At 35.8% G+C, this 26,519-nt stretch overlaps 1 protein-coding gene and 1 pseudogene across 1 annotated transcript in view; one reads left to right on the top strand and one right to left on the bottom strand.

The window, feature by feature from the left end:
* CAMK1D (calcium/calmodulin dependent protein kinase ID) overlaps window positions 1-26,519 on the bottom strand; it is a 512,505-nt gene that overhangs the window by 457,723 nt on the left and 28,263 nt on the right. The gene's annotated exons all lie outside the window — the stretch shown is intronic.
* On the top strand, window positions 10,790-10,872 carry LOC130454843 (U4 spliceosomal RNA; annotated as a pseudogene).

Here is a 26,519-nt window from a genome sequence, read left to right as displayed (position 1 = left end):
GACTAATATGGAGGAAATAGTTTACATGATTAGACATGTAAAATCTCTATCAAATTGCTTACCATCTCAGGGATGGAAGGGAATGAGAGAATTTGGAACTCTAAATTTAAAAAAAATTTTTTTAATTATTTTTACATGCAACTGGGAGAAGAATTAAATATTATTTTTAAACTATATATTGTATATTCATAGTTTTAAATATATAAAAGTGGTTTAGTGTAGGCCAATGAATTTAATTAATTTTCTTTGACCCAGGCAATTCATATATAGGATAGTAGGATCATAGAGCTGAAAATAAGCTCAAGGGCCATCTAATCTAACCCTTTCATTGTAGAGATAAAGAGACTGAGGTATAGAAAACTAAAGTGACTTACATGATTCAACAAAAGAAAAGCAACACTATATTTCTAAAAGTCCTGTTTTTACCAAAATCCTATACACTATCAGTTACTTTCTTTCATTGTAGGAATAGGCATCTTTCTTTCAATAGCAACTGCAAAAAGCAGCATTAAGGACATTGCAATTGTCTAGGAGAAAGGAGGATATAATATGTAGACATTTCTTTTGAAGACAATTATTTGCAATAAGAAGAAATTTCCCATCTTCCTCATAAAGTATAAATTCATGAAGAAAAGGCAAATACACTAGCACTTCAACAAAACATTAACATTCACACTGTAGCCCTCCAGTCACTTTCTTCCTTCTCCCAAGAAACACAACAGAATGAATCAAACCAAATGTTTACTTTGCCCGATAATTAAAATTGTGATAAGGTTCTAGTAGATATTCAAATTCCAAAGTACATAAATTAAAAGCTTGTAAATATAAAGAGAAAAGAATTCAAAGTCATGTGGGAATAAGATATCTGTCATCCCATAATCCTGGGCACAAAGTACATGAGCAACTAGGTGGCTCAGTGGAAAGAACACTGGATTTGGAATCAGAAAGACTCATCTTCATGATTTCAAATCTGATGTTAGACACTTACTAGCTATGTAACCCTGGGCAAGTCACTTAACCCCATTTGCCTCAGTTAGGTACCTCATTTATAAATGAGCTGGAGAAAGAAATGGCAAACTGCTCCAGTATCTTTACCAAGAAAACTCCAAATGGGGTAAACAACTAAAACTCAATGCCAGCAACTTATCATCCCACAATCCTGTCTTTCACTGAAATTATCCCAAGATGCTTTTATTGAATTCATAGAAAACAAGTTTATATCACAATCATTTTATGTAGTTACGAGAAAATAAAAAGTTATTCTATCCATCTACACAAAATCCTGCCAAACATTTCATACAAAAGAATAATAACAAGATGGCAACTTGGGTCATTTCTATTTGAACTCCATCAGAAAGATAAGAAGAAATAAATAACAACAGCTCACATTTGTAGAGTGCCTTAAAAGTACTTTCTTCAGAACATTCCTTTTGAGGTCATATAATTGCCCCTAATTTATAGACAAGGAAACAGACTCAGGATAAGTGATTTGCCTCAATCACACAGCTAGTAAGTACCAGAGCTGGAATATCCAGAGACTGCAAAGAATCTGGCAGCAGTCAGGTAGAAATGTTCCTGCAAGACTGCACAAGATGAGACTCTTAGCATGAACTTACAGAGAATCAACAGTCTTAATCATGTTGATAAAGTTTAAATTCTTACTAAGGCCAGAAACTTCTGAGTTGAGGATTCTGGCACTGAACCAAGCAGACTGCTAAAGTTTGGAATAAGAAATTGACCATGGAATAAGAAAACAATAAATAGAGTACCAAGAGGTGAGGTCACCCCATCCCAGGGGCAATCTGCCAGCAAACATTGTCAGTGTTTTGTTGTTCGGTCATTTTCAGTTACATCAACTCTTCATAACCCATTTGAGGATTTCTTGGCAAAGATACTAGAGTGGTTTGCCATGTCCTTCTCCAGCTCATTTGACAAATGAGGAAACTGAGGCAACTAGGGTTAAGTGACTTGCCCATAGTCACATAGCTAGTAAGTATCCAAGGCCAGATATGAACTTAGAAGGATGACTCTTCCTGACTCCAAAAGGAGCACTCTCCCTAGTGCTCTACCTAGCTGCCCCATGTCAGCAAACAGTGACCCAAATACTCAATGAATCAACAAGGGGCGAGAAGGATATATGATAGAGATAAATCCTTGATAAAATATTTTCAAATTTTTGATGGCATACTTCATTAAGAGTTAGGATCTCTAAAAGACAGATGTTAACCTCCAACAACCAACAACACATTCTGGATGTGCCATAGACCCACAAGTGGTCCACAAGTGCCCCATCTCCCCAGGCTTGGTGCCCCCAGAAACTGTCTCTGCTCGTTAATATAAGCCTAGAAACAGGGCAGAGAGCTAGCTAAAAATAGTGCAAGGAATTTGAGTGAAGGAATAGAGAGGGGTTTAAAACTCTGTGTACACTTTTCAAGGCTTAAAGCTCAGAGTTCAGCCATTCCTGGAGGTCTAGAATGGCTATCTTGCTGCCGACAAAATAATAGCTGTGCAGAAAGATACATTCTAAATTTCCCTCATTACCTCATTATACTGTATCTTATCTGATTTATGAAACAATTTATCCCTTTTCTTTTTCTCCAAGGACCCACACTCGCTGCAAAGTCCTTTTTTTCTCCAAGCATGTTACTTCACCCTCAGGAGAAATGTATTTATTCCAAGGAGGTGGATGCCAGTCTGTTCTAAAGAGCCTCTAATAGGTAATGAGAGCAACATTAAGGTTCAATGAACCTTTCTCTCCCCCTATATGCTCTTCTGAGCCCCAAGGGCAGCTGATACCTGTTTCTTAAGAGGTACAAGGAAAATCATGGATGAATAAAGAGACCTCTGTGTGTTCTTATTCCTCCAGAGAAATACAAAATTCCTTAATGTCAAACCTGTAAAGGACTTGGACTTCATTTGGTTTTCCTTTCTCTCATACAGCTAGCCACCTCCCTAGTTCAGAGCCTCATCAATTCTCAAATAAACTATTACAAAGGCTTTCTAATTGATCTTTCTCCCTCAATCCCTCCTCCACTCAGTTTCCAAAGTGATTTTCCAAAGGAATAGCTGTCCCCATATAACAACCCACCCCCACACCACAACTCACCAAACTCCAGTTGCTCCCTAATCCATGTAGGATCAAATATGTTGTTGCTGTTGTTCAGTTTTTCATGAACCATAATTACCCATAGGCTTCTCTTCATAAGGATACTAGAGTAGTTTGCCATTTATTTCCTTCTCTGGTGGATCCAGTGGTTACTTTTGATGGACAATCAGAGGTTAAGTGACTTGCCCAGGGTCACACAACTAGGAAGTGTCTAAGGACAGATTTGAACTTCTGTTTTCCTGACTCTACCTCCAGTGCTCTAACCACTTAGAAAAACTGCCTCTAGGATCAACATAAACTCTATTTGGGACTTAAATCTCTTTGAAAACTGGCCCTTTCTCACATGTCCAGTCTTCTTAAACATAATTCTCCTCTACATACTCTACAATCCATATCTGAGCTATTTGCTCTTCCTTACCTATGAGTCTCCATCTCCCATCTCCATGGCTTTACACTACCTATCCTCAGTACCTTTCTCCTATTTGTTTAACTATAAATGAAATAAATGTTCTCCCTCTGCAACTCATCCTCTGATTCTGGTTTATTTCATGACTTGCTTCAAATACCAACTTCTACAAGAAGCTTTTCTAGGTCTCCCTTCAGCTTCTAGTGTGTTCCCCTAAGTTACCTTCCATTTATTCTGTACATATATTGTATGTAGCCATTTATTCATATTTAGTACTCTCTTTGAGGATGTAAATCCCTTACAGTTGCTGAGGGAAAACTATTATTCAGAACAAAGAATTCCCTAAGAGTTCCAAAGAGAGACAACTTTACTGTAATTCTCAGGTGCAGGACCATAGCATAGATTTAGAATTGGGAAGGATCTCCAATGCCATCTACTATCATCCTCCCATTTTAAAAACAAGGAAGCCAAATCTCCGAGAGATCAAGTGATATGCTCAAGGTCAAACATCAACAATCCTTAAGGACAAATGCCTTTCTAGGTACTTAATAAGCACTTTAAAATTTAATTCATAAAGAAACAGTAAACTAATTAAGTAATTTTCCCAAGGACACACATCAGTTAGTCATAGAATTAGTGGGAGGCTGACATTCTTTCCACTTTCTACATTGATTCTGCTTAATAACTGCAGGCTTACCTAAAAATATCAAAATAAAAATTATTACTATTATAGCTCGCACAGAATATTTTAAAATTTGCAAAGTATTACGCAAAAATTATCTCATCATAACCCTGTGAAGTAAGCACTATTATTATTCCCATTTTATGGATAAGGAAATTGAGCTTGAGAGAAGTGATTTGCCCAAAGTCACATAGGTAGTAACTGAGGCATGATTAGAACTCAAAACAATTCTATTATTATACAACTATATAATTTAACTCATACTGAGGAAACAAGGACAGGGACTAGAAATGTCTGCCATCTTTTCAAACATGAGTAGTTGATACATTTGCAGAGTAAAACAGTTATATAATATATAATTACATATGTGTTTAGAGAATATATAATCATGTATATATTCAAATATAATCAGTTATACATTATTTATATACATTCAAGTTACACTGATATATTAATTATATATTATATATAATTATACAAATTTATAGAATATATCATCATATATTATATATTCAAATATAATTAGGCATAAATTGTATGATATATTTACATATATAAAACATAGCTATGTATTTATACATCATGTAGTTATATATTATGTTATAGTTACAAATTATTATAGTTACAAATACAGTTTTATGTTCTATGTAATCATATATTCAAATATAATTAGTTATGAATTATATGACACATAAATGAGTTATACATTATATATAACATAGTTATATATTATGTAATATATAGTTACATATATAATTTTATAGAATATATGAGCATATATTCAAATATGTTGTACATTATTTTACATATATGCATATAAATTATATTTAGGTCTAATAAGTATATATTATATATAGTTAACATATATAGTTTTGTAGAATATATAATCACATTACACATTCAAATATAATTAGTTATGAATTGTATAATATAGTTATATATAAAAGTTACATATTGTTATATAGCATAGTTTTATATATATAATAGATAGTTATATATATAGTTTATAGACTATATAATCATATATATTCAAATATAATTGGTTATAACTTTTATAATATAGGCATGAATAAAAGTTATGTATTTATATATAGTGTAGTTTTATATTATGTAATATATAGTTTTATAGACTATATAATCATATATGTGAAAATATAATCAGTTATAACTGATTCAAATGAGGTTCTAGGGTATTGCTGTATTTGCTTTTTTCTTTTCTAGGATATGAAATGTTCCTACCAAAGAGGTTCCATGAGACAGAAGATAAATGATGTAAACCCTCTGCAAGACTTTCAATCTTTTATTACATGAGAGATGTGATTTTTAATGTTACTCATATGGGGGAAATGCCCTTTCACGTCAGCCTTTGAGGAGGGACAGTAAATTATAAACTGCTATATGGTCTGAAAAGTGCCATCTTCTGAGGAAGAATTTCGCCCTGCAAAATATTTTAGCCTAAATTCCTGAAGTAGTGAAGGGTATGTCTCTTTCACACCCTCCTAACAATTGACACGAGATAAAAAGAGTTGGTGCAAGCTGACAAAGAGGAGCAAGTGATGTTAGTGATGCAGAACGCAGATAATGTTTTGAATGGTGCTGACAAGTAAGAAGACACCAAAAGCCACAGTGAGAATGATGATGATGATGTTTTTTTGGAGGCTAAGAAAATCACTGGGGACAAAGCTGCTCCAGCCTTTGACTTGCTAATTAATTTTTCAATAAAACAGCCAAGTTATACTGCCCATGAGGTCATATGGCTGGAAGTGCCTGCTGTTTGGCGTTTTTAAGAAACAGGGACATAAATAAGGAGCAAGCTGATGTCAGGGACTTTTAAAAGAAAACAAGTGCTGCTGGAGTCAGCCTAGTCTTCGAAGATTTTTACATCTGCCTCTCTAGCTATAGCTAGACAGGCCAAGATAACAGATATTCAAAATGATGTTTCTCTAGGGTTGAAGAAAAGCTTATTTCTCATCGGACATAGTCTGTCAAAGTAGTACAGTTTAGAAGAGTCACCATTTTAAAAGGGGCAGGGCTAAAATCAAAGTTCTGGAATTTAAAGGATTATCCCTTAGTTCTTAAGGAAAAAATATTGTTCAGAATAAAGAATTCCCTCTAAGGGTTTCAAAGAGATACAACTTTACTGTAATTCTGGGGTGTAGAATCATAGAACCATACATTGGGAGTTAGGAAGGACTTTAGGTGCCATCTACGATAATCTGCTCAATATTTTAAAGAAAAGGAAATCTCATAAAGATTAAGCGATTTGCCTGAAGTCATACAATCTATCAACAAACATTCATTAAACACCTACTTTGTATTAGATATAGAAGAATGCAAATGAAAAACAGTCCTTCTCCATAAGGAGCATCATTATCATTCCCACTATCATTTACTTAAAACATTAAGGGCTTTCAAAGCTCTTTGTATACATTAACTTATTTGATCCTCATAACAGCTCTATGAGGCAAGTTATTACTTCCATTTTACAGAAACTGAAGTTGAGGAAGGTTAGATAACTTGCTCAGGGTCACACAGTGAGAAAGTTTACAAGGCAAGATTTGAACTCAGGTCTTCCTGATTCTAAGTCCCCAGCTTTCCATTGAGCTACCTAGCTGCCTAACTTATATGCAACTAAAATAATACAACATGTTCATAGACATAAAATGGACAGTGATTTGAGAATGAATTATAGGTATTAAATATCAGGACCAAAGTCTAAAAACAGGTTCTCTGATTTTGAATCTGAAATTAGTCTCAGTCTACATAGTCATTAGCAGCATTCTGAAAAAAAAAAATTTGTAATTACCATTCTAAATAGAGTTTTATAGAAAGGAAAACTCTGGCATGGTGAAATTAAAGGACTTAATCAAAGCTGCTCCAAGTCTGGGCTTCATCATCACTCACTTCTGTGTTGTTTAGGACAGTTATACTGTCTGCAAATTCTAAGTGAAGCAAATGGAAGACCCTGGGCAAATTCAAAGTGAAACAAATGGAAGATTGCCATAATAGTCATGGGAGCAAACTAATCATGTCATAAGAGAATTTTAGCATTGCCATTATTTGCTGGGGACAGCAAGCCACATCATTAGTTAAGAGCTTGAAGTGTAGGTAATTAACTGGTTATTGATAGAAGACTTTCTGACTCAGCTTTATTACCCCTATTTACTTAAGCTGAGATATCAATCATAGCCCTGGTGCTATCTAGTTAGTTCTTGCTCTTTTTGCAAATTCTGGTTAAATCCCCCTAGTATTTGCTGATCAGTTTGTTATTTTACCTGCTGTAGACTTTCCTCTTCTGCTATGGGTCCTTTAATATGTAAATATTTCCTTTCTCTAATGCTTTCTGTAAAATTCCATGGTTTCCATCATGCTAATGCTAATATAACTAAAGACTGTACAAGGCTTCTGAAAATGATATTAAAGGCTTATTGGTCATGTAGCAGGGGTCTGTGCTCTAAGCATATATTATAATAAACCATTTATTAAAATGTCTCTGAAGGTAAGCTAGATGGCTTAGTGGATACATGGCTAGACCTAGCTGCATGACTCTAAGACAAGTCACCTAACCCCATCTGTCTAATCCTTACTATTCCTTTGCCTTGAAAGCAATACCCAGTATTGATTCTAAGATGGAAGGTAAGAGTTCAAAAGGAAAAAAAAAAGATTTTGGGTTTCTTTGTCTCTGAGTGTCAATAAGTATAATTGTGATTGGCAGTAGTATGTATCACTAAATCCTTGGATAACTTTTATATATAATTTAGAATGGTGGATATTGGAGATAATTTAGCCTGATAACCTTCTTTTACAGACCACTAGTGATTCAGTCATGGAAAAGCTGAGACTCAAAATCTAGGGTTCCAGTTGGGGATTTGTTCACAGGTAAATAAGGCAGGAACCTGGACACTAAAGCAAAAGGACCTGTAGCAACCATACAATGCTGAACCCTGAAACTATTGTTGTCATATTCCCCCTTCCTAGGGAAAATCATATCAAACAGTCCCAACTGAGAAGGTTAGAGGCCTGGAGGAAGAGGCAAAATCAGGGAGGTAAAATTAGTGAAAAGATTTAATGACAAAATATTTGTAAAGAAATATAGTTTAATCATTTTGAATTCATAAAATAACAAGGCTAACAAAATATTGCTAAATAATTGATCTAAAAAGAATTATTATAATTAGCACATTAACTAGATATGAATTGTATAACAAAGTGTTCTCTTAAATAGGATGTTTTACTTTCCATTTTATTTATTTTGTTTGATTTGCTTAGCTATTTCTTTTTTTTAATATAGTGCTTTATCAAATTTCAACCTATTCTTCATAATTATCATGTATTTCAAAGGGGAGGAAGAAAATAAAATGAGATTATTTAAATGTAATTTTTAGATACCTAGATAGCTATACATTACAACTGTTATTATTCATTGTGTATTTATGCCAGATAGAGTGAAAAAGAAGGCTAAAATCAGAAGAAGTGGATTTTAATGTTACTTCTGCCATTTGAGCAAATCACTTCCTCTCTCTCAGACTCAGTTTCTTTATCAGTCAAATTGGAGGATTGAACTTAATGACTCCCAAGGGTCTTTCTTGCTCCAAATCTCTAATTCTGTAGCAATTTTTTTTAATATATGTGTAATAGGAGAGGCTGACACTTGTGCAGACCCTGTCAACTTGCTCTCCATGGGGAGGACACTGGGTAGATCCAGGAGAATCATAATGAAGTGGAAGGGAAATGGCTTAGAGGAACCATGGAGCACACATGGGCATGCTGTAATTGTTTCTGGTTAGTTAAACATGTGGTTGGAAGGAGACTTTCAGAGTGGTCATGTAACCAGAATTGTAAGTAAGTTTTTTAATAAATGTTAGTCAGTTTTGGGTGGCTCTTTTCCACATTCATATCCAGAGGTCTATGGTGAGTCTATGGGTCAAGGGAAAATGTCTCAGGGTCTTCTTCCCAGAATCTAAACTCAGTGCTGCCACTTGTCCAGCAACAGTACCTCAAGGAGCTTTCAGGAGCAAATGTCTGGACCCATATGAATGAAAGCTGAAATGAGGATTCAGGCAGTAATTCTGCCTTTGGGTATAAACTTATTGGGACCCAGTGCTTCATGGGAATATGTAGAGACTGTGCCATACTTTGAACTCATTTTCCTAAGAACAGGTAGCAGAATGGAGGAAGAATCTGCCCTAGAGGTATTGATAAAACGTCTGTAGATTCTTGTTTTATTTTGGAAGTAAAAATAGTTTTGCAAAAATGAATCAAGAGGGGCAGCTAGGTGGCACAGTGGATAGAGAACCAGGCCTAGAGTCACAGGACCTGAGTTCAAATATGACTTCAGGCACTGCTTAGCTGTGTGACCCAGGACAAGTCACTTAACCTTGTTTGCCTAGTCTCTCTGCCTCTCTTCTCTCATAGAATTAATATTAAGATAGAAGGTATAAAAAAATTTAGAGAAGTTAATCAATATAAGTAGTCTTTTATATTCCAGCTTTGGTCCATAATCTGTAGTCTAATAATGAAAGAATAACACAAGTTGTGATACCATATACTTTACTCAACCCTTCACTTGGGAACACAATCTTTTCTTTTTTTATACCCTTACCTTCCATCTTAGAATCAATACTGTATACTGGTTCCAAGGCAGAAGAGTAGTAAGAGAAAGGCAATGGTCACACCATTAGGAAGTGTTTGAGGCTAGATTTGAGCCTAGTTCTCCTGTCTTTGGGCCTGACTCTCAAACCACTGAGCCATTTACCTGCCCCCTCAGAAAACAATCTTAAGGGTGATAGGATATAGTTAAATTTCAGTTGACAAAATAAATAAAAAGAGTCTATCATCAAGACTACAGAAATAACCAAACCTCTGACATGGAAGACAAAAATCTTCTGAAAAATGTTACTTTTAATTCACCTGGTAAAATAATCATCTTAATCCACTCCTTTGTAAAAATTAATTAAAACTGAGATTATGGATAGCTACAGGTGAGCTAAATCAGACTCTGGACTATAGAGGAGATGAGAGCTAAATTGCATTCAAATTATACAAACACAGCTGCCTGTCAGGCATAAGGATGTTGCATTTAGTCCATACCTCCCTAAGAATATGATTCAATTTCTAGAGATGACAGTCCAGTTAAAATCCCAAATGATGGAAAACAGAGACAATTCTAAGGGCCAATGATAACAAAACATTTGAATGACCTTGTGCTCCCAAGGAGACATAGGAAGCTAGAGCCCAATGAAAAGGCGGCTTGGGAAATGAGCCCTCACATCTGGGAAACCAACAACAACAAACCAAAGGATGAGTCAGAAAGTTGGGGTGATGCAAATATTGATAAAGATTAAATTGAAGTTTATAATTATTTTTCAGAATCTTAAGAAGGTATTCCACTGGGGCTAGGATAACCAAAAGAAACAATATAAGCACACAATTAGAATTACTATTTTCTTACAGGAAGTTATAACCATTTAAATCAGTTGATCAATTAAGAAGCATTTATTAAGTATTATGTGCTAGACAAGAACAGCTGGATGGCACAATGGATATTGTATCAGGCCTGGAGTCAGGAAGACTCATCTTTCTGAGTTCAAATCCAAGCTTTGTGCAGTGGCAGTATCATAGCCAATAAGGTTTAACTGAGGCACAATTATTGCTAATTGAAAACTGAGTTCAAATCCAACCTCAAACACTCACTAGCTGTGTAACCCTGGGCAATTCACTTTACCCTATTTGTCTCATTTTCTTCATCTGTAAAACGATCTGGAGAAGGAAATGGTAAACCACTCTAGTGTCTTTGCCAAGAAAACCCAAAATGGAGTCATGAAGATTCAGATACAACTGAAAAATAAATTAACAAAGTATAAACTCTGGGGATACTAAGAAAGACAAATAGCCATAGACCCTGCTCTTAAGCAACATTGATTCTAATGAGAGAGGTCATATATATGTATCTGAAAGGAGATGACATTAATAGCTGGTAGAACCTCAAAAGGTCATCTGCAAAAAGAAAAAAAAAAAGACTTTGATTTGATCTTGAAGAAAGCTAAGGACTCCATAAGGGAGAGGAAAATAGGGTGTCATTTTTGAGAAATTGCTAGTTTGGCTAGATTGTAGAGTTTATAGAGGAGAATATTTGAAAGGGGGAGGAAAAGGATGAAAAGAGCCAGGTTATAAAGAGCTTGAAATGCCATGCAAAGGAGTTTCTATTTGATGCTAGAGGAAGCTCCTAAACTCCTTTTGTAGAGAACAAGATGCAAACATTAAGAATCCACTGTGTGCATGGCACAGGAGAAGATATAAAAATTAAGAGAATCTTTACTATGGTAGAGTTTGTGATCTAGTAGGCTAAAGTTGTAACTAAAAAAAAAAGATATATAAATTTCAAGGGTTATGGGAAGTCCAAAAGGGTCATTCCAATTAGGGCCATCAGGGAGGACTTATTTAATATGTCACTTGGGCTTTAACGCATAGAGAATCCTATGCACTGGAGAACTGTTCATTTTGCAGATAGTAATAAGGAGTTTAACAAGAGGAGAGATTCTAAAATTGAGGTGGGGGAAGCTGGATTTAAATGGCACTTTTTATTTAGAACACAAAATGATTGTCTTTTTCTATTTCTAAACATTTGTGGGGAGGAGGTTACATAGTGTTCTATGTACTAAAGATAATTTCTATATTATGGAGAAGGTAATACTTTTACCAAGACACATTCAGATTAGTATACCAGTTCTTAAACATTTAAATATCACAATAAAAGGAAAAAGATGAGAAGCAGCAAACATAAAAGTAAGGAAAAACAAGGTAGAGTTGATACTTGAAGGCAGGTTTGGGGTAAGAGGAGGAAGCATGTTTCCACCATCCCTGAGAAATTATCTCTAACTCTGGGGCTTCTACTACTCAGAATTTATCTTGGAATCTTTAAATTAAAAAACACCAGCTAACAGTTAATGAACTTTTTTTAAACTCTCATATTCTGTCTTAGAATCTATACTAAATATCAGTTCCAAGGCAAAAGAGTAAAGAGTGGTAAGGGCTAGGCAATTGGGATTAAGTGACTTTCCCAGAGTCACACAGTTAGGAAGGGTCTATGCATCCACATTTAGAACTGAGGACCTCCAGTCTCCAGGCCTATCACTCTCTCCACTGAGCCATGTAGCTCCCCCAAGATAATGAACTCTCAAAGGACAGCTACTTAAGGCTGAAGGGGGAAGAAAAATCTGTAAAAGATGGAAATGAAAAAAAAATGCTGAAAACATATGGAAAGAGCACTTAATTTGTAGTCAAAAGGCACAAGGTATAGTCCTGGTTGTGTTATTACCTAGCTATGTACATTGGCATCAGGCACAACTCCTCACTCCCTTCCCAGTTTTCCAGTCTCTCAAATGAGGACTTTGGTGAAGAATTCAGAAAAAACCTAAGAAGTCTCTTATGAACTGATGTAATTCATTCAGGATGAAATTAGCATAACCATAAGAACACTTTACATGATGACCAAAATAATGCAGAGAACTGAAAAAAATCTTTGAAAGAACTGAGATTTCAGACTGATGCAATGGCCAATCAGGACGTTAGAAGATTGATAATGTAGATCATTTCCTATCAGCGGAGAAATGACATAACACTTTCAGAGAAGGCTATTGCATTGAGTTGTTTTATTTGAGATTACTTATTACAAGAAAGGGTTTTGATTTTAGGATGCAGTAGGAGTGAAAGTGGACAGTAAAAGACTTACACAAAAAAAAACAGAAAAGATGATTAATAAAAACATTTTAAAATACAAGGAAGAAAATGAAAAAAAGTCGAGAAGGGCACATATATGGGAAAATTTTATTGCTATCTTATGAAATATAACAGCTAGTCAAAATTACTTAAAACTGCACTAAGACCCTTGAGACACGATAAATACTTAAAATAGGTAACAGAAGTTCACTGTTTCATAAACAATCAGCCTTCGGTCTTTTAACTGCAACATCCATGTTTGTTGATGATTATTAAGTTCATAATAACAAGAGTATGTACAAAAAAAGAGAGTGGGATGTGGGATATCAGAAGGAAAGTAAAAGAAAGGGAAAAGAATTATACAAACAGCCACCTGCCAGGCATACAGTTGTTGCATTAAGGCTGTATCTCCCTAAGATTATAATTTTATACAGAGTCTATGGCTTGCCAAATCCTTTTCAGGGCAGCTCACCCACTTTGGTGTCTACTTTTCACCCATCTCTTACCTGTGGCAAGATGTATTTTAAACACTGGTCAGCTATACCTTGGTAAAACCATCTCTGAAAGACAGGCTAAACCAGATTTAGGGTAACTAACAGGGCTCGAAACTGTCAGGGACTTAAGGGGTGTTTACCCATGCATATTTATGAAGACTTCCACTGGCAGAATGGGCAGACAAGAACAATTTGCTCCACTGGCCATGAAAGTGGCTGAAGCAGGTGTCATGGAGTTCTTGGGGTTTGGTCAGAAATCAGACACCAAGGCATTCCACTGTGTCCCTAGCTATGGGTAGTAGTCATCTTGACTTTTATCTTGCCATTGGAGTCTGAAGATTCTGGAGTCTGAAGATTATGGAGGGAAGAATGAGGTTGATTACTTTGTACAACTCATGCAAATCCAAGGCTCAAGTCAAGACATCACCCAATGATGAAGGATGAAGAACTATATGCCAGCATTTTAAAAAAATATTTTCTATGTGATCTCCATAACAACCCTGGGATGTAGGTACTATTATTATCACCATTTTACAGATTAGGAAACTAAATCAAACAGGTTAAATGTTTTGCCCAGGGTCATAGACCAAATGAGTATCTGAGGCCAAGTTTGACCAGAACTCTATCTCCTGCACCATTATCTGCCTTGTGAATATGGGTTATAATACAGATTATGATCTAATAAAGGTGACTACAGTGTGGCCAGATAGAAAGAGAGCCATCAACACTGTCAAATATTGCAGAGAGATAATGAAAGTTAAGAATGGAGGGAAAAGACAATGGAGCTAGCCGTTAGGAAATAGTGGTTAATCTTGGGGAGTACAGTTTCATTGAGTAGAAGGACCAGAAACCATATTTCAAGGAACTGACAGTGAATGAGAGGTGATGGTGATGAGGGTACATCACTGTTTCTAGGAGTTGGGCAGTAAAAGCAAGAAGACAGCAAGGACTAGTCAAGAAAAGGCTGTATTAATAGAAGCAATGTGCCCATAAATGGAGAGGTTGGTTACTACTCTTGGCAGATAAGACCCAAGTAGATCACATCTGGTCTATCTTGTTCATTTCTGAGATCCCATTTCTGAGTTTTAGGAAGGACACTGAGAAATTGGAATGGATTAAGAGAAATGTGACCAACCTAGACTCAATAGCCATATGATGTTTGAGATAAAGGAACTAGGAGCATTTAGTCTGGAGAAGATGAAGTAAGTGGAGGGTCAGGAAGAAGACATTACTGCTATCTACAAGTGGGATTTGCTTTTTTTTCTGTTTGGCTCTGGTGAGATAGATGCAAAAAAAAAAAAAAGCATTAGATGATGAGATTATAAAGTTACTTAATCTATCCAGGTTTCAGTTTCTTCATATGTAAAACTAGATTTGGACTAATGAATCTCAAAGGTCCTACATGAAATCCTATAATCCCATGATAAAATAGGTGGGAGTTCCTGAGAGGCAGATTTGAGTACTATATAAAGAATAACTTCCTAATAATTTATTGTTGCTCAATCATCTGTTGTTCCTGACTCTTCATGACCCCATTTAGAGTTTTCTTGGCAAAGATACTGGAGTAATTATCCTTTTTCATCTCCAATTCACTTTTTCAGGTGAGAAACTAAGGCAAACTTGTTAAATGATTTGTCTAAAGTCACAAAGCTAGTCGGAGGCCAGATTTGAACTCAGGAAGATCAGTTGTCCAGACTCCAGGCCATGTGCTCTATCTACTACTCCACTAAGCTGTCTCTTAATTATTATTAGAGCAGTCCAAAAGGGAAATAGACTACCTCACGAAGCAGTCAAGCCTCTGTCACTATAGATTTTTCAACCAAAGGCTATATGAATGATCACTTGGGGATTGCTGTACAGACTGGATTAGATGACCTCTGAGGTCCCTACCAACTCTAGAGATTCTGTGATTTCTGGGCACCTGAAGACCATAAGATTCTATAGATCTAACTGATTTTTCAGATTATGAGAGCTTTGCTATAATTACTTCAAGTTTTGTGCAAAGGAAAATGTTGTTGCTATTTTTCTTATTAGAAGTTCCCTTAAATATTGTGAAATCAAGTTCATGCTCTAAATTTTTATGTTTATTATTATAATATTCAGGGTTACTACTTTATTCTTTCTCCTTGTATTATTTATGGTAATCATTCATTTATATTTTAACACGTGAATTGTTTTAAAAGCTCTTATTGATACAGAATTACTTAATATGCATTAAGCCTGTTTAAACAGTTGAATTTGTGGGGTAAAGGTTTTGGAGTCAAGGCAGATAATTCACTGGGTTGAAATCTATTTTGAGTCTTTAGTTATGAAAACTGGAAGCCTCCATGATCTTAACTCAATGTTAAATTACCATCTCTCCACTTTTCCTTTATGCTGTTTAGATCTGGCCTAAGCATGTAAAGAATGGGTAGCAGACATTTCAACTATGGCCATTTACAATAAATTAATGAGGCCTGTGGAAGGAAAGAATTCCAAGCTTCTTCACAACAGGAAAATTTTAGCAGGCAACTAAAGTCAACCAACTTGTTTTTAAGAGGCACATTGGAAAATTACCATCCTGAAAAGGAATATTTTATTCATGTCAGTTCAAGAAGTGACAGGAAAATATTCACTATTTTAAATGGAATTTTAAAAAAAGGTCAACCCAAATTTCCAAATGCATTTGGAAAACTGGAAAAAGAAATAAGAAAGTGAAAAGGCAAACCAGATTGCACCTGAAGTAAAATTACTTTCATGCTACAATACTGTATTGAATGTATGATTTTCAAGTTTGATCATTTGATACATTTTCTTTATACTTGATTAGAAACAAAGAATTACTTCAATATTTCCCTGGGAAATATTATTTACTTGTAGGCCTCTTTTCTTTCTGTCAGTCTCCTCTCTTACATTTCCATATACCATTCAGTAACTCTCAGCACACTGGAACACATGTGGTAGCAAGAGAAAGAATGGCCATAAATGCAATGACATGTGACTTCAGGAGAGAGGGTCTAAAGTTAAGTGATATGAAGGAAGAATGGCCCCCCTGCTTTTTGCAGGGCCTACCCTGGCTCTATTCACCTTGGCCTTTGATGGGCTTCCACCAAAACAGTCCATCAAAAGGCCTTGCTAGAAATAAGACTGCCAAAACTGGAGAAAACCTTCAACTTCAAGAGTTTTCCAATCACATTAAATTCTGAGACTCTGGCCCTTGCCAAGGACCTGAAATGTGAATCAAGACCTAATGACTAGCCCTATAGGATGGCTGAGTCAACCATCATTTGGGAAATAACACTGATTCTGAAATAGGGTCTCTGGATCTTGGCAACTGGCCCCAACATTTCCTGGCAAAGAGCGGGAGAAGAAACGAAAGTGGTGTCAGATTTTATATTGTTGGACTCAAAGATCATTGCAGATGACAACTGTAGCCACGAATATTTGCTTCTTGGAAGGAAAGCTATGGTGAATTTGGACCATATACTAAAAAGCCGAGACATCACCTTGCTACCTTGCTAACAAAGGGCTGCATAGTCAAAGTTGTGGTCCAGTAACGTTGTATGGTTGCAGGAACTGGACTATAAAGAAAGCTGAGTGCCACAGAATAGACACTTTTGGATTGTGGTGCTGGAGAAGACTTTTGAGAGTTCTGTAGACTACAAGGAAATCAAATCACCCAATACTTAAAGAAACTAATTCAGATTATTCATGATAAGCTAAATAATGAAGCTGAAGCTTAAATACTTGGGCCACATAATGAGAAGACAAGACTCCCTGGAAAGGACCCTGATGTTAAGAAAGATTGAAGGCAAAAGGAAAAGGGGACATGAGAGGTTGAGATAGATAGATATCGTCATGGAAACCACAAACAAGAACTTGGACAGACTTCAATTGATGGTAGAGGATAGAAGGGCCTGGTGTGCTATGGTCTGTGGGGTCACAGAGTTGGACATGACTGAACTAATGGAGTCAGAAGGCCTGGATTCAAATTCCAGCTTTTATATTCACTACCTGAGAAAGTCACTTACCAAGGATGTCAAACTCAAATAGAAATAGAGACAACTAAAGCAAACCATACATCAGAATCTGTATGAGCCCACCCTTAGAAAACCACATACAAACATTTTATTTTGTTGTGCCTTTATTTCATTAAATATTTTCTTATTATATTTTAATCTGGTTTGGTTGGCACTTGGGAATTTCATTGGCCCCATGCATACCAGGCTACATGTTTGCCACATTAGACTCTCTCAGCCTTGGTTTCTTCATTTACAAAATGAAGATAATAGCAGGAATCTTATAGTGTTGTTGTGGGGATCAAATGAGACAACATATTTAAAGTGCTTTGGAAACTTTAAAGTGCTATATAAACTCTAGATACTATTGTTAAAATCAATTCACATTTATTAAGTACTTTCCATGTACCAGACACTGTGCTGTGATACATAAAGAAGCAAAAGAAAATCCCTGCCATCAAGGAACTCACAGTCTAATGGAGATGACAAGCATACAAATATTTACAAACAAGCTATAGACAAGATAAATAGGAAAAAACTTATAGAGGGAAAAAAGTAGAATTAAGAGAGGTTGGTAAAGGCTTCTGCAGAACTTGGGATTTCTATTGGAACTTAAATAAAGCCAGGGCAACCAGTAGGTGATGAAGACTATATACTCTTCAGGGAGTCAAACCACTGACAAGTAAATGGTACCAAGTTGAATTTCATCACTTGTCATCCTCCCTAGGCAAAAAAAGCAAAAACTGCCTCAGCTGGAGAGTATAGATTCTTTACCCCAATTCTCAGTCAGAGTAGCTTTTTTAAGTAGGAATGGAATGTGATCAGTGTTGGAGCCTATTTCCAGCTAATTTTCTCCCTGAGGGAGCTATCAAACTTCAGAAATTATCACATAAGTTTACCGTTTTATTCTGGGATTTTGGCTTTGTATGAGTGTGATCTTACAACACAATGACCAATATGGAGGTGTATTTGGCATGATAAAAAAAAATTATCATATAACCCAAAAATGAAATACTTGGTAGAGAAAGAAGAAGAAGGTAATAAAAAATAAGGATTGTATCAGATTCACTTTGAAAGTAATCAGGGTATCAACAGACAGAAATTCAGGCAATCTATTTATTTATTGAGAATAGGAACTGGCCTTACACCTAAATTTGCCCAGTATAGTACTCAGCATCTCAATGGACATTCAATTGATATTGTTAACTAATGGACTAAGAAAAGTTATCTGAATTGTTACCTATATTAAGTCCCTGTAATATCACTTTATCACCTATTTATAAATCAGTCAAACCCTACCCCCCCCCAAAAAAGTAGCCTTTCATTCAAATATGACTGATCTACAAAGACAATTGTCCATAGCTAGAGTTTTGGATGACCCTAATACTGAAAGATTCTATATAAAATTTAATGGAGTAGAAAGAGCATTGAAATGAGGAATTCAGGAAGACCTAAATTCTATCCTGACTCTGCTACTAACTAGTTTAATGAACTGTGGCCTCAATTTCCTCAAGTATAAAGTGGAAGCAGAGGGGACTTCTCCAACTTCCTTGTTTTTTTTTTTTAAATGAGAAAATGCTTGAAGTGAACAGACTTTGGGAGATAAAGGGCTATCATCCTTCCAGGCTCAAAATCTCAGGATGGTCTTTGATTCTACCATCTCACTCACCTCCCATATCCATTTAGTTGCTAACTCCTCTTGATAATTCTCTTTCTCCCAAGACCTCTATTTTTTTGGAGGGACGAAGGCTAGCTATCCTTCATTCTTCTCCCAGCTCTGCTACTGCCTTTACTTTTTTTAAACCCTTACTTTCTTAAAATCAATAATAAGTAGGTACAGGTTAGGTAAGAATGTTAGGAGCTGAACAAGTGGGATTAAATGGCTTGCCTAGGGTCACACAGCTGGGACATAACTGAGGCCAGATTTGAACTGAAGACCTCCTGTGTCCAGGCTTAGCTCTCTATCTACTGAGCTACCTAGCACCTACTACTAACAGTCTAGATTTTACCACCATGCTTTAGCTGCGTTCCACTTTAAAATATTCCTCCACTCCTCCAGTCTCCATTCTCAAACTCATGGGTTCTTTTCTCCTCAAAATGAAGGCCATAGTTATGAATAAACCCTATTTCAGCTCTGCTTCTCACATCCAGGACTTTGTAACCATACCCCCAAACAAATATCTTTATCTCCCTCTTTCAGCTCAGGTTTATTTACTATCTTTCCCATTTGAATGTAAGGTCCTTGATGGCTAATAGTCTTTCTTTTGCTTATTTTTATAACCCTCAATATTGTGTACAATGCTCATAATAAATGCTTTATAAATACTTGTTCTCTGCCTGAACTCTGACATCTCCTTTCCCTTCTTTCTATTCATATTACATCCACCTTAGTTCAGATTCTTGCCATCTCTAATCTGGACTATTATAATAACCTGATCATTAATTTTCCAGCCTCCAGATTCTCCCCTCTAATTCATCTTTCACACAGTTGCCAAAATAAACTTACTAATGCACAAGCCTGATCACTTCATTCCTCTGCTTACATACTTCCAGGGGATCCCTATTATCTATAAGCCAAATATCTCAGCCTATTTGTAAGTTCCTCCATGATCTGGTTCCAATATAATTTAACATTACTTTCTTCTACATGCTCTGTTTTAGCCAAATTGGATTAGTTGTTCCACTGATCTTGCCCTTCCCTCTCACTTTTTGATTTCCAAGAATTTATGTCCTAAACATACCCCCATAATATTTGTCTGTTGGGTTATCTCTTATTTTAAAGCCCAGCTCAGAAGCCACCTTTCCCATGAAACATTTCTTGATTTCCTTTATATAAAATGATTATGTTTCCTTCTCTTATTTGTTATAACCCATTGTTTCTTGGTTCCCTCCTTCCCCAAATTATCCTGTGTTCATTTTGTATATGTCCTACATATACTTACTTTTTTATACTGTCTATACCATTTGAATAGAAATTCACTATACTTAAGGATTTTTGGTTTTGTCTTTGTGTCACCAGCACTTGGTGTCCTATCTGGCAGTTGGTAGGCACTTACATACTCGTCAATTGATTGATTGATTCTCTAACTCCCTCATTTGTCCTTTTCATATTCTACTTTGTTTGGTATTTATTCACAAACATACTCTAACATTCCTGTTAAGCTGCAAGTTTTCTAAAAGGAAGAACTGTGTTGTTTTCCATAATTTTATCCTCACCACCTAATATAGTGCATGGCACACATGAGGCAATTAATATATGTTTGTTGAATTTGAAGGAATATAGTAACCTGTTCCATCATTTCTTCTCTTGGTAACACCCCAATGTAAGACATGAAATCACTCTGGAACAGACTGTAAACCATACCACTGAACAATTGATTTCTAGTCTCATCTACTGTTCATTACAGTTGATGCAAAACAACAGAGAACCAATTTGGCTTTCAAGACTTGCATCCATCCCAAAGGGAGCAAAATTCTACCAAAACCATCTTTAGCTAGTTATACATTAGCCTGACCTAAATTAATAATCAAATACTAGGCCAATAGCTAAACTCATTTAGGACTTGATTAGTACAAGTAATGAATCCTGTGAACTAGTTAAATTATTAGAATTTTTACTACATATATGCATTGAGCTAGAATCAATTGCTATATTTTGCATATTATTATAACATTATTACAGCTAATTATAACTTTACACATAATTACAACTTCAGTTAGTAAGAGTTCAAATAATGCAACTACTTTATAAGAATCATTATTCACAATAATCAGAACCTAGATGTATATAATAAGAATATTGCAAAACTGGACTACACATAAATCTCCATTTTAGGGTGGTGAATATCCAGAGCTAAAATGATCAGTAAGGGAAATGGTCATCCATTCATAGTATGAAGCAGATCTTCAGCAACTAAAGTCCCTTCTCTAGTTATCCTCTCCATCTGACCTACAAGCAGACAGAAAGAGCTTCTGAAAATGAGAAGACTTAGAGATGACAATCTAGAAGTGGTGTCTCTTTTACCATCTTCTCGATCGCCAAAAGAAAAGGGCTTTGGACAAATACCAGGTGACAAGGGCATCAGTGTTGAGAGGGATGATTTCCTCACAAATAACTTGCAAACCCATCGATATTCACACTCACCTGAGATAACTGGATGTTATCCAACCAGGAAAGGGCACGTTACTAAAACTGGTCCTTAAGCTTCCAAGAGAATCAGCAGAATTACATGTGCTGCTTGTGGAAGAGGAAGCAAGGTCTAATTCTTTGCCAATGATATGAAGGGCATGATAAGTAGGTCACATTCCCACTCTGACCTGGATAAAGTTATTATGATTTATCCTAGCTATACTATACAGGAATATAGCTTGTTCTTCTAAGCCTCAGTTTTTCCATCTGAAACATAAAAGCCATATTTGCCCCTGCTTATATATAAAACTATTTTAATAAGCAACCACAAAATAGTCTGCTCCTCCAGTGGAAAATACTATGGATCTGAGTGTGTACTGTGTACATGTGCTTCTGTGCCCATGCTCAAGCCCTTTCCTGGTTGACTCCCATCTGCCCCAAAGGAAGCATAGGTACTAAGAGATGAAGAAATACTTCCATTCACATAGACACTGCCAACTGCATTCTTTTCCATGAGAACTTTCTACATGTCATGAGCAGTGTGCTGTGGTAAAGAGATCTGGATTCTAGTCTATCATTAACTAGTCAAGTGACCCTAGAAAAAGTCTCTTACCCTTTCTCAGTTCCAGTTACTTCCTTAGTAAAATCTGGAGTTGGATTAGATTAGGAATGAATAGATCAGAAGCCAATCCTAACTCAAGTACATATATGGAAAATCTTAGGTTGGCTCATTTCATGAATACTTTTGGTGTATAATGAATCATTAGTCTGGGAGGTGGCTACCAGTTGGTCTAGAATCCACAGTCTTCTCCATCACTAACCAAAGGCAGGTCCTTAGGCTTGCCTTTCATTTGTGCCCTGCTTTCTACTGCCATGCTTTCTATCTCCTCCTGCCTACACCCTCTAAAATGCAATGCCTCTAAAATGGCTCTTTCAGAGCCAAACTCTTCCAGCTCTCCAAAGTGAAAAATTAGCTAATGTGATCGACTAGCTGTACTAAGGGAAGAAGGTTGTGACACTCCTTACAATGTTCATAGTTCCTAAATTGTATCGTGCATTAGAGCAAGTCTTCCAGAGACAATAAATAATGATTATTTGGTTTTTCTATTCCATAGAATTATTATTTTTTTAATTGAAAATGATAATAAAATGTATAAAGCAATATAGATGAGATTGGATCAAAATCTCTCCAGAACATGTATGTCAATGTGCATGTTTATTTATTTGTGTGTATATATACATAAATGTGTATATATATATTAATTATTATATATATATAGTCTACGAATATTACCAAAAACAACTTTCCTCTCCTAAAAAGTTGCCAAGTGCTAGATTAGATAATAACAATAATTCATTTATATATTTCATAAAGCATTTAAGTTTGTATAGCACAATACCATAAAGTCAATGGTGCAGGCAACTTTATTTCCATTTCTTTACAAATAAAGAAACTGAGGTTCAAATAAGTTAAATTGCTTCCAAATATACTTAGTGTCAGAATCAGTGGCTCAACTCAAATTTCTCTAAGGTTCCTTGCAACTCAAGTTTGATACTGTTGTTTTTAAGGGCACTAAGGAAGGAAAACTTTCTCTTATCCGTGTTCAGGAAATGTAGAGAAGGTATGGCACCTTATGGGTTTCAATAGACACCTGTAATCATTTCCTAATTAGATTCTCTGCCTCCAGTCTCTCTCTTTTTCAATACATCATCCACACAGAATATAAGTAAATATCCCTAAAGCACTGATCTGGCCAGGTCTCTCTCTACTAGCTCATCTAAAATAAATACTATCTTCTCTATTTAATATTGAAAACCCTAGGCAGAATAGCTGACAGAACATTGGGCTTAAAATACCAGAATTAAAAATTTCCCTCAGACATTTACTAGCTGTGTGACCAAAACTGCCTCAGTTTTTTCCCCTGAAAAATGGGGATAACATTAGCACTTACTACCTCACTTTTGAAGATCAAATGAGATAATATTTGTAAGTACTTTAGCATAGCACTTGGAATGAAATGAACATTCAATCAGTTCTTCTTCCTTTCCCCCTCTCCTTTCACAATCTGACTCCAGCCTAACTTTCCAGACCAATTTTGCATTGCTATCACTCATGTTCTATCTGTGCTAGTCAAATTGACCTTGATATTCCTACTACACAATATTCCATCTCCCATGTGCCTTTGCATAAGCCCAGCACTTAGGAGGCATAATAGGAATGCTTATTCCTTTCTCCTACCCCTCATGCATAGAATGCTTAATCTCCTTAGCACTGTCTCCTGAAACCCCTCTTCCTCCTCAAAGTTCAGCTTAAATTCCACCTCCAATAGAAGATCTTTCCTAATCCCTCCTAGTCTATTTTACCTTCTTTTTATTCCCTAAAAAATATTTTGTGTAAGTATATATATATACATATTATTTTTACTTATCTGTATACTCCTTATTCCCCATCCCAGAAAAAAGTAGGCCCCTTGAGGACAGGAGCAGTTTTCATTCTTGCATTTGTATCCCTAGCATTAAGAACAATGGCTAGCTGGAGAAAGCATTTAATAAATAGTTGTAGAATTGAAATGAAGTGATGTTCTGTCAATAAATATCTATTAAGCATTAGGCACTGTGTTAAATAATGAGGATTACAAAAAGAGGCCAAAAAAGAAAAAAAAAGACAGTCCCTGCCTTCAAGGAGCTCACAATCTAATGGGAAGCTCACTTATGAGTATAGAGTACATGGTACACAAAAGCTGAAAGAGAAAATACTCTCTGAATGGAGACAAAAGATGAGCCGTAATTCTGGCATTAGAGAAAAATTCCAAAGACCAAATCAGTCCTTTGGTTCTGAGTACCATCAGATGATGAATGCTCTGGAGCAGTGAGCTGGTATATAAATCATACAGATTTAATGAAAACACTTACAATTTAAACTGAAAACAACATCTTTCCCCGAGCACCCAAAAGATTTTTTAAAAATCTATCTTCCTCCTGCAACTGACTTTTTAGACTAGCATTGATGTGACTGTAAGGCTATGGTAACAAAATCATATTCATGCCATGTCTCATGACTTCCTAACAGTGTGGGGTTTTTTCCATAACATACCCATCCTTTATGTTGCTACTTGGCTTATTTGAAAATTTGTTGGAACCTTGAGGTCTAGGTAAATCATGTAATTTTCCATTTCCATTTCCATTTCCATTTCCATGGAACATTCCAACAGTGTATTCTTAATAATTTGTTGATGCATGAGGTACACTGAATATTTTAAAGCTCTGAAATTAAAATAATTAATATTCTTTATGTCCCCCTTTTTCTCAGTAGTATTCAAAAAATAAAAGTCAAACATTTATACTCACGACTTTTTCTGGGGACAAGAGGCTATAGCACTGTTTTCCAGAACACCTTCACACAAGTTTCATCGTTCATGCCTGATTATCAACCAGTTTCCCTTCTACTGTTTATTTGTTAAAAAAAAAAATAGACGTGGAAGACAGAAATGGGAAAGGCTAAAAGTAAAACAGCTCTTCAGGTCCATAGTTTCTTAATATCAGAGATTAAGAATTGGCATGGAAATGAGATTACCTCGTCTATCCCCTACCTTTTACAGATGGGGAAACAGGCTCAGAATTGAAATCAATTTGACCAAGGTCATGTGCATAGCTCACACATCACAAATCAAATCTCAGTCCTTTCACTTCAAATCAAGAGCTCTTATCTACTGCACTCTTATGTAAATTGTTTCTATTCTAATAAAAGATTTAGAATTATCCACTGTCCAAGTCTATGGGAAGGATAATGTCCCCAAGGCTACTTCAAAAAAAAATGGTCACCTTGGAGAACACAATGGAATTGGAGTCAGGATGACCTCTGTTCAAATTCTACCTCAGGCACTTATTAGATATGTGATCCTAAGTGAGATATTTAACCTTTCCCAGCCTCAGTTTTTTTCATCTATAAGATGGGGAGAATAATAGATTCTACCTTAAAGGAATCTTGTAAGAATCAAGTAAGATGACATATGTAAAAAAGGGCTTTGCAAATTTAATGTGCTATAGAAATGTTAGCTTCTTCTCCCTCCAAATGACTGAACCATCTTCCCAGGACAGACTGCTTTTGGACTAGAAATCTCTTAGTATTTCTTGCCCCAGGAACTGCTTCTAGCAGCAAAGAAGGCCCTGCAGTGTAGAGCAAACAACTGAGAATGAAAGGGGTCCCCAGAGCAACAAGAATAGTAGCAAAAAAGAGAAAACATAGTTGGTTACTCATTTTTCCTTGGCCAGCAAAGTTCTTTCACTGCTCTGAGCCTCAGGTCCAGGTACCAGCTATGGGAGATATTATTTTGTGAGGCCTAATTAAAGAAATTGCATAATATGCTTTCCTAAAAAAAATAAAGCATCTTTCATTATATCATTCATCTAGGGAAGAAAACCATTCTTCAATAATCATAAATAACTTTTGGGAGGATAAAGCTCTTTGGAGAGCTCCTAATATTGTTTACTGAATCCCAAACTTTAGAGGGTAGGGTTAGATAATACTAAATCAGTATTACTTCCAACAAAGCCCCAAATATTTCCATTTCCTTATTGTGGAGAATATTTCCTCCATTTCTTCAACCTCCTAGCAAACGCTATTTGTAATAGATAGGAAAATGACAGTGACAGAAAATGAAATTTCAAGTATTTTTTTAGTCCAAAAAGACATAATGTTGACAGTTGTAATGAAACCCAGAGTTAATGCTGTCAGGGTGACATAAACTCCTACAAAAATAAAGACGGAGCTGAAGACATCTCACTAAATTCAGCTTGACAGTACCCTGGCCTAGCAGCCACTCGGTCCACTATCAAAGGAATGATTTTATTCTGGACCTGATTTAAGATTCTGTACCCTTACCTGAATGCTCTCTAGTTTTAATCTCCTTATTCACCAAGATTATTTCTGGCACAAGAAACTTTTTACCAAACAAGTGAAAAATATTTTGGAAACACTATCATAAT

This window comes from Monodelphis domestica, chromosome 5 (genome assembly GCF_027887165.1).
Source record: "Monodelphis domestica isolate mMonDom1 chromosome 5, mMonDom1.pri, whole genome shotgun sequence".
In the NCBI taxonomy this organism is placed as follows: Eukaryota; Metazoa; Chordata; class Mammalia; order Didelphimorphia; family Didelphidae; genus Monodelphis; species Monodelphis domestica.
Note: the sequence above shows the minus strand (reverse complement) of the source record. Positions and strands in the feature narration are given on the sequence as shown.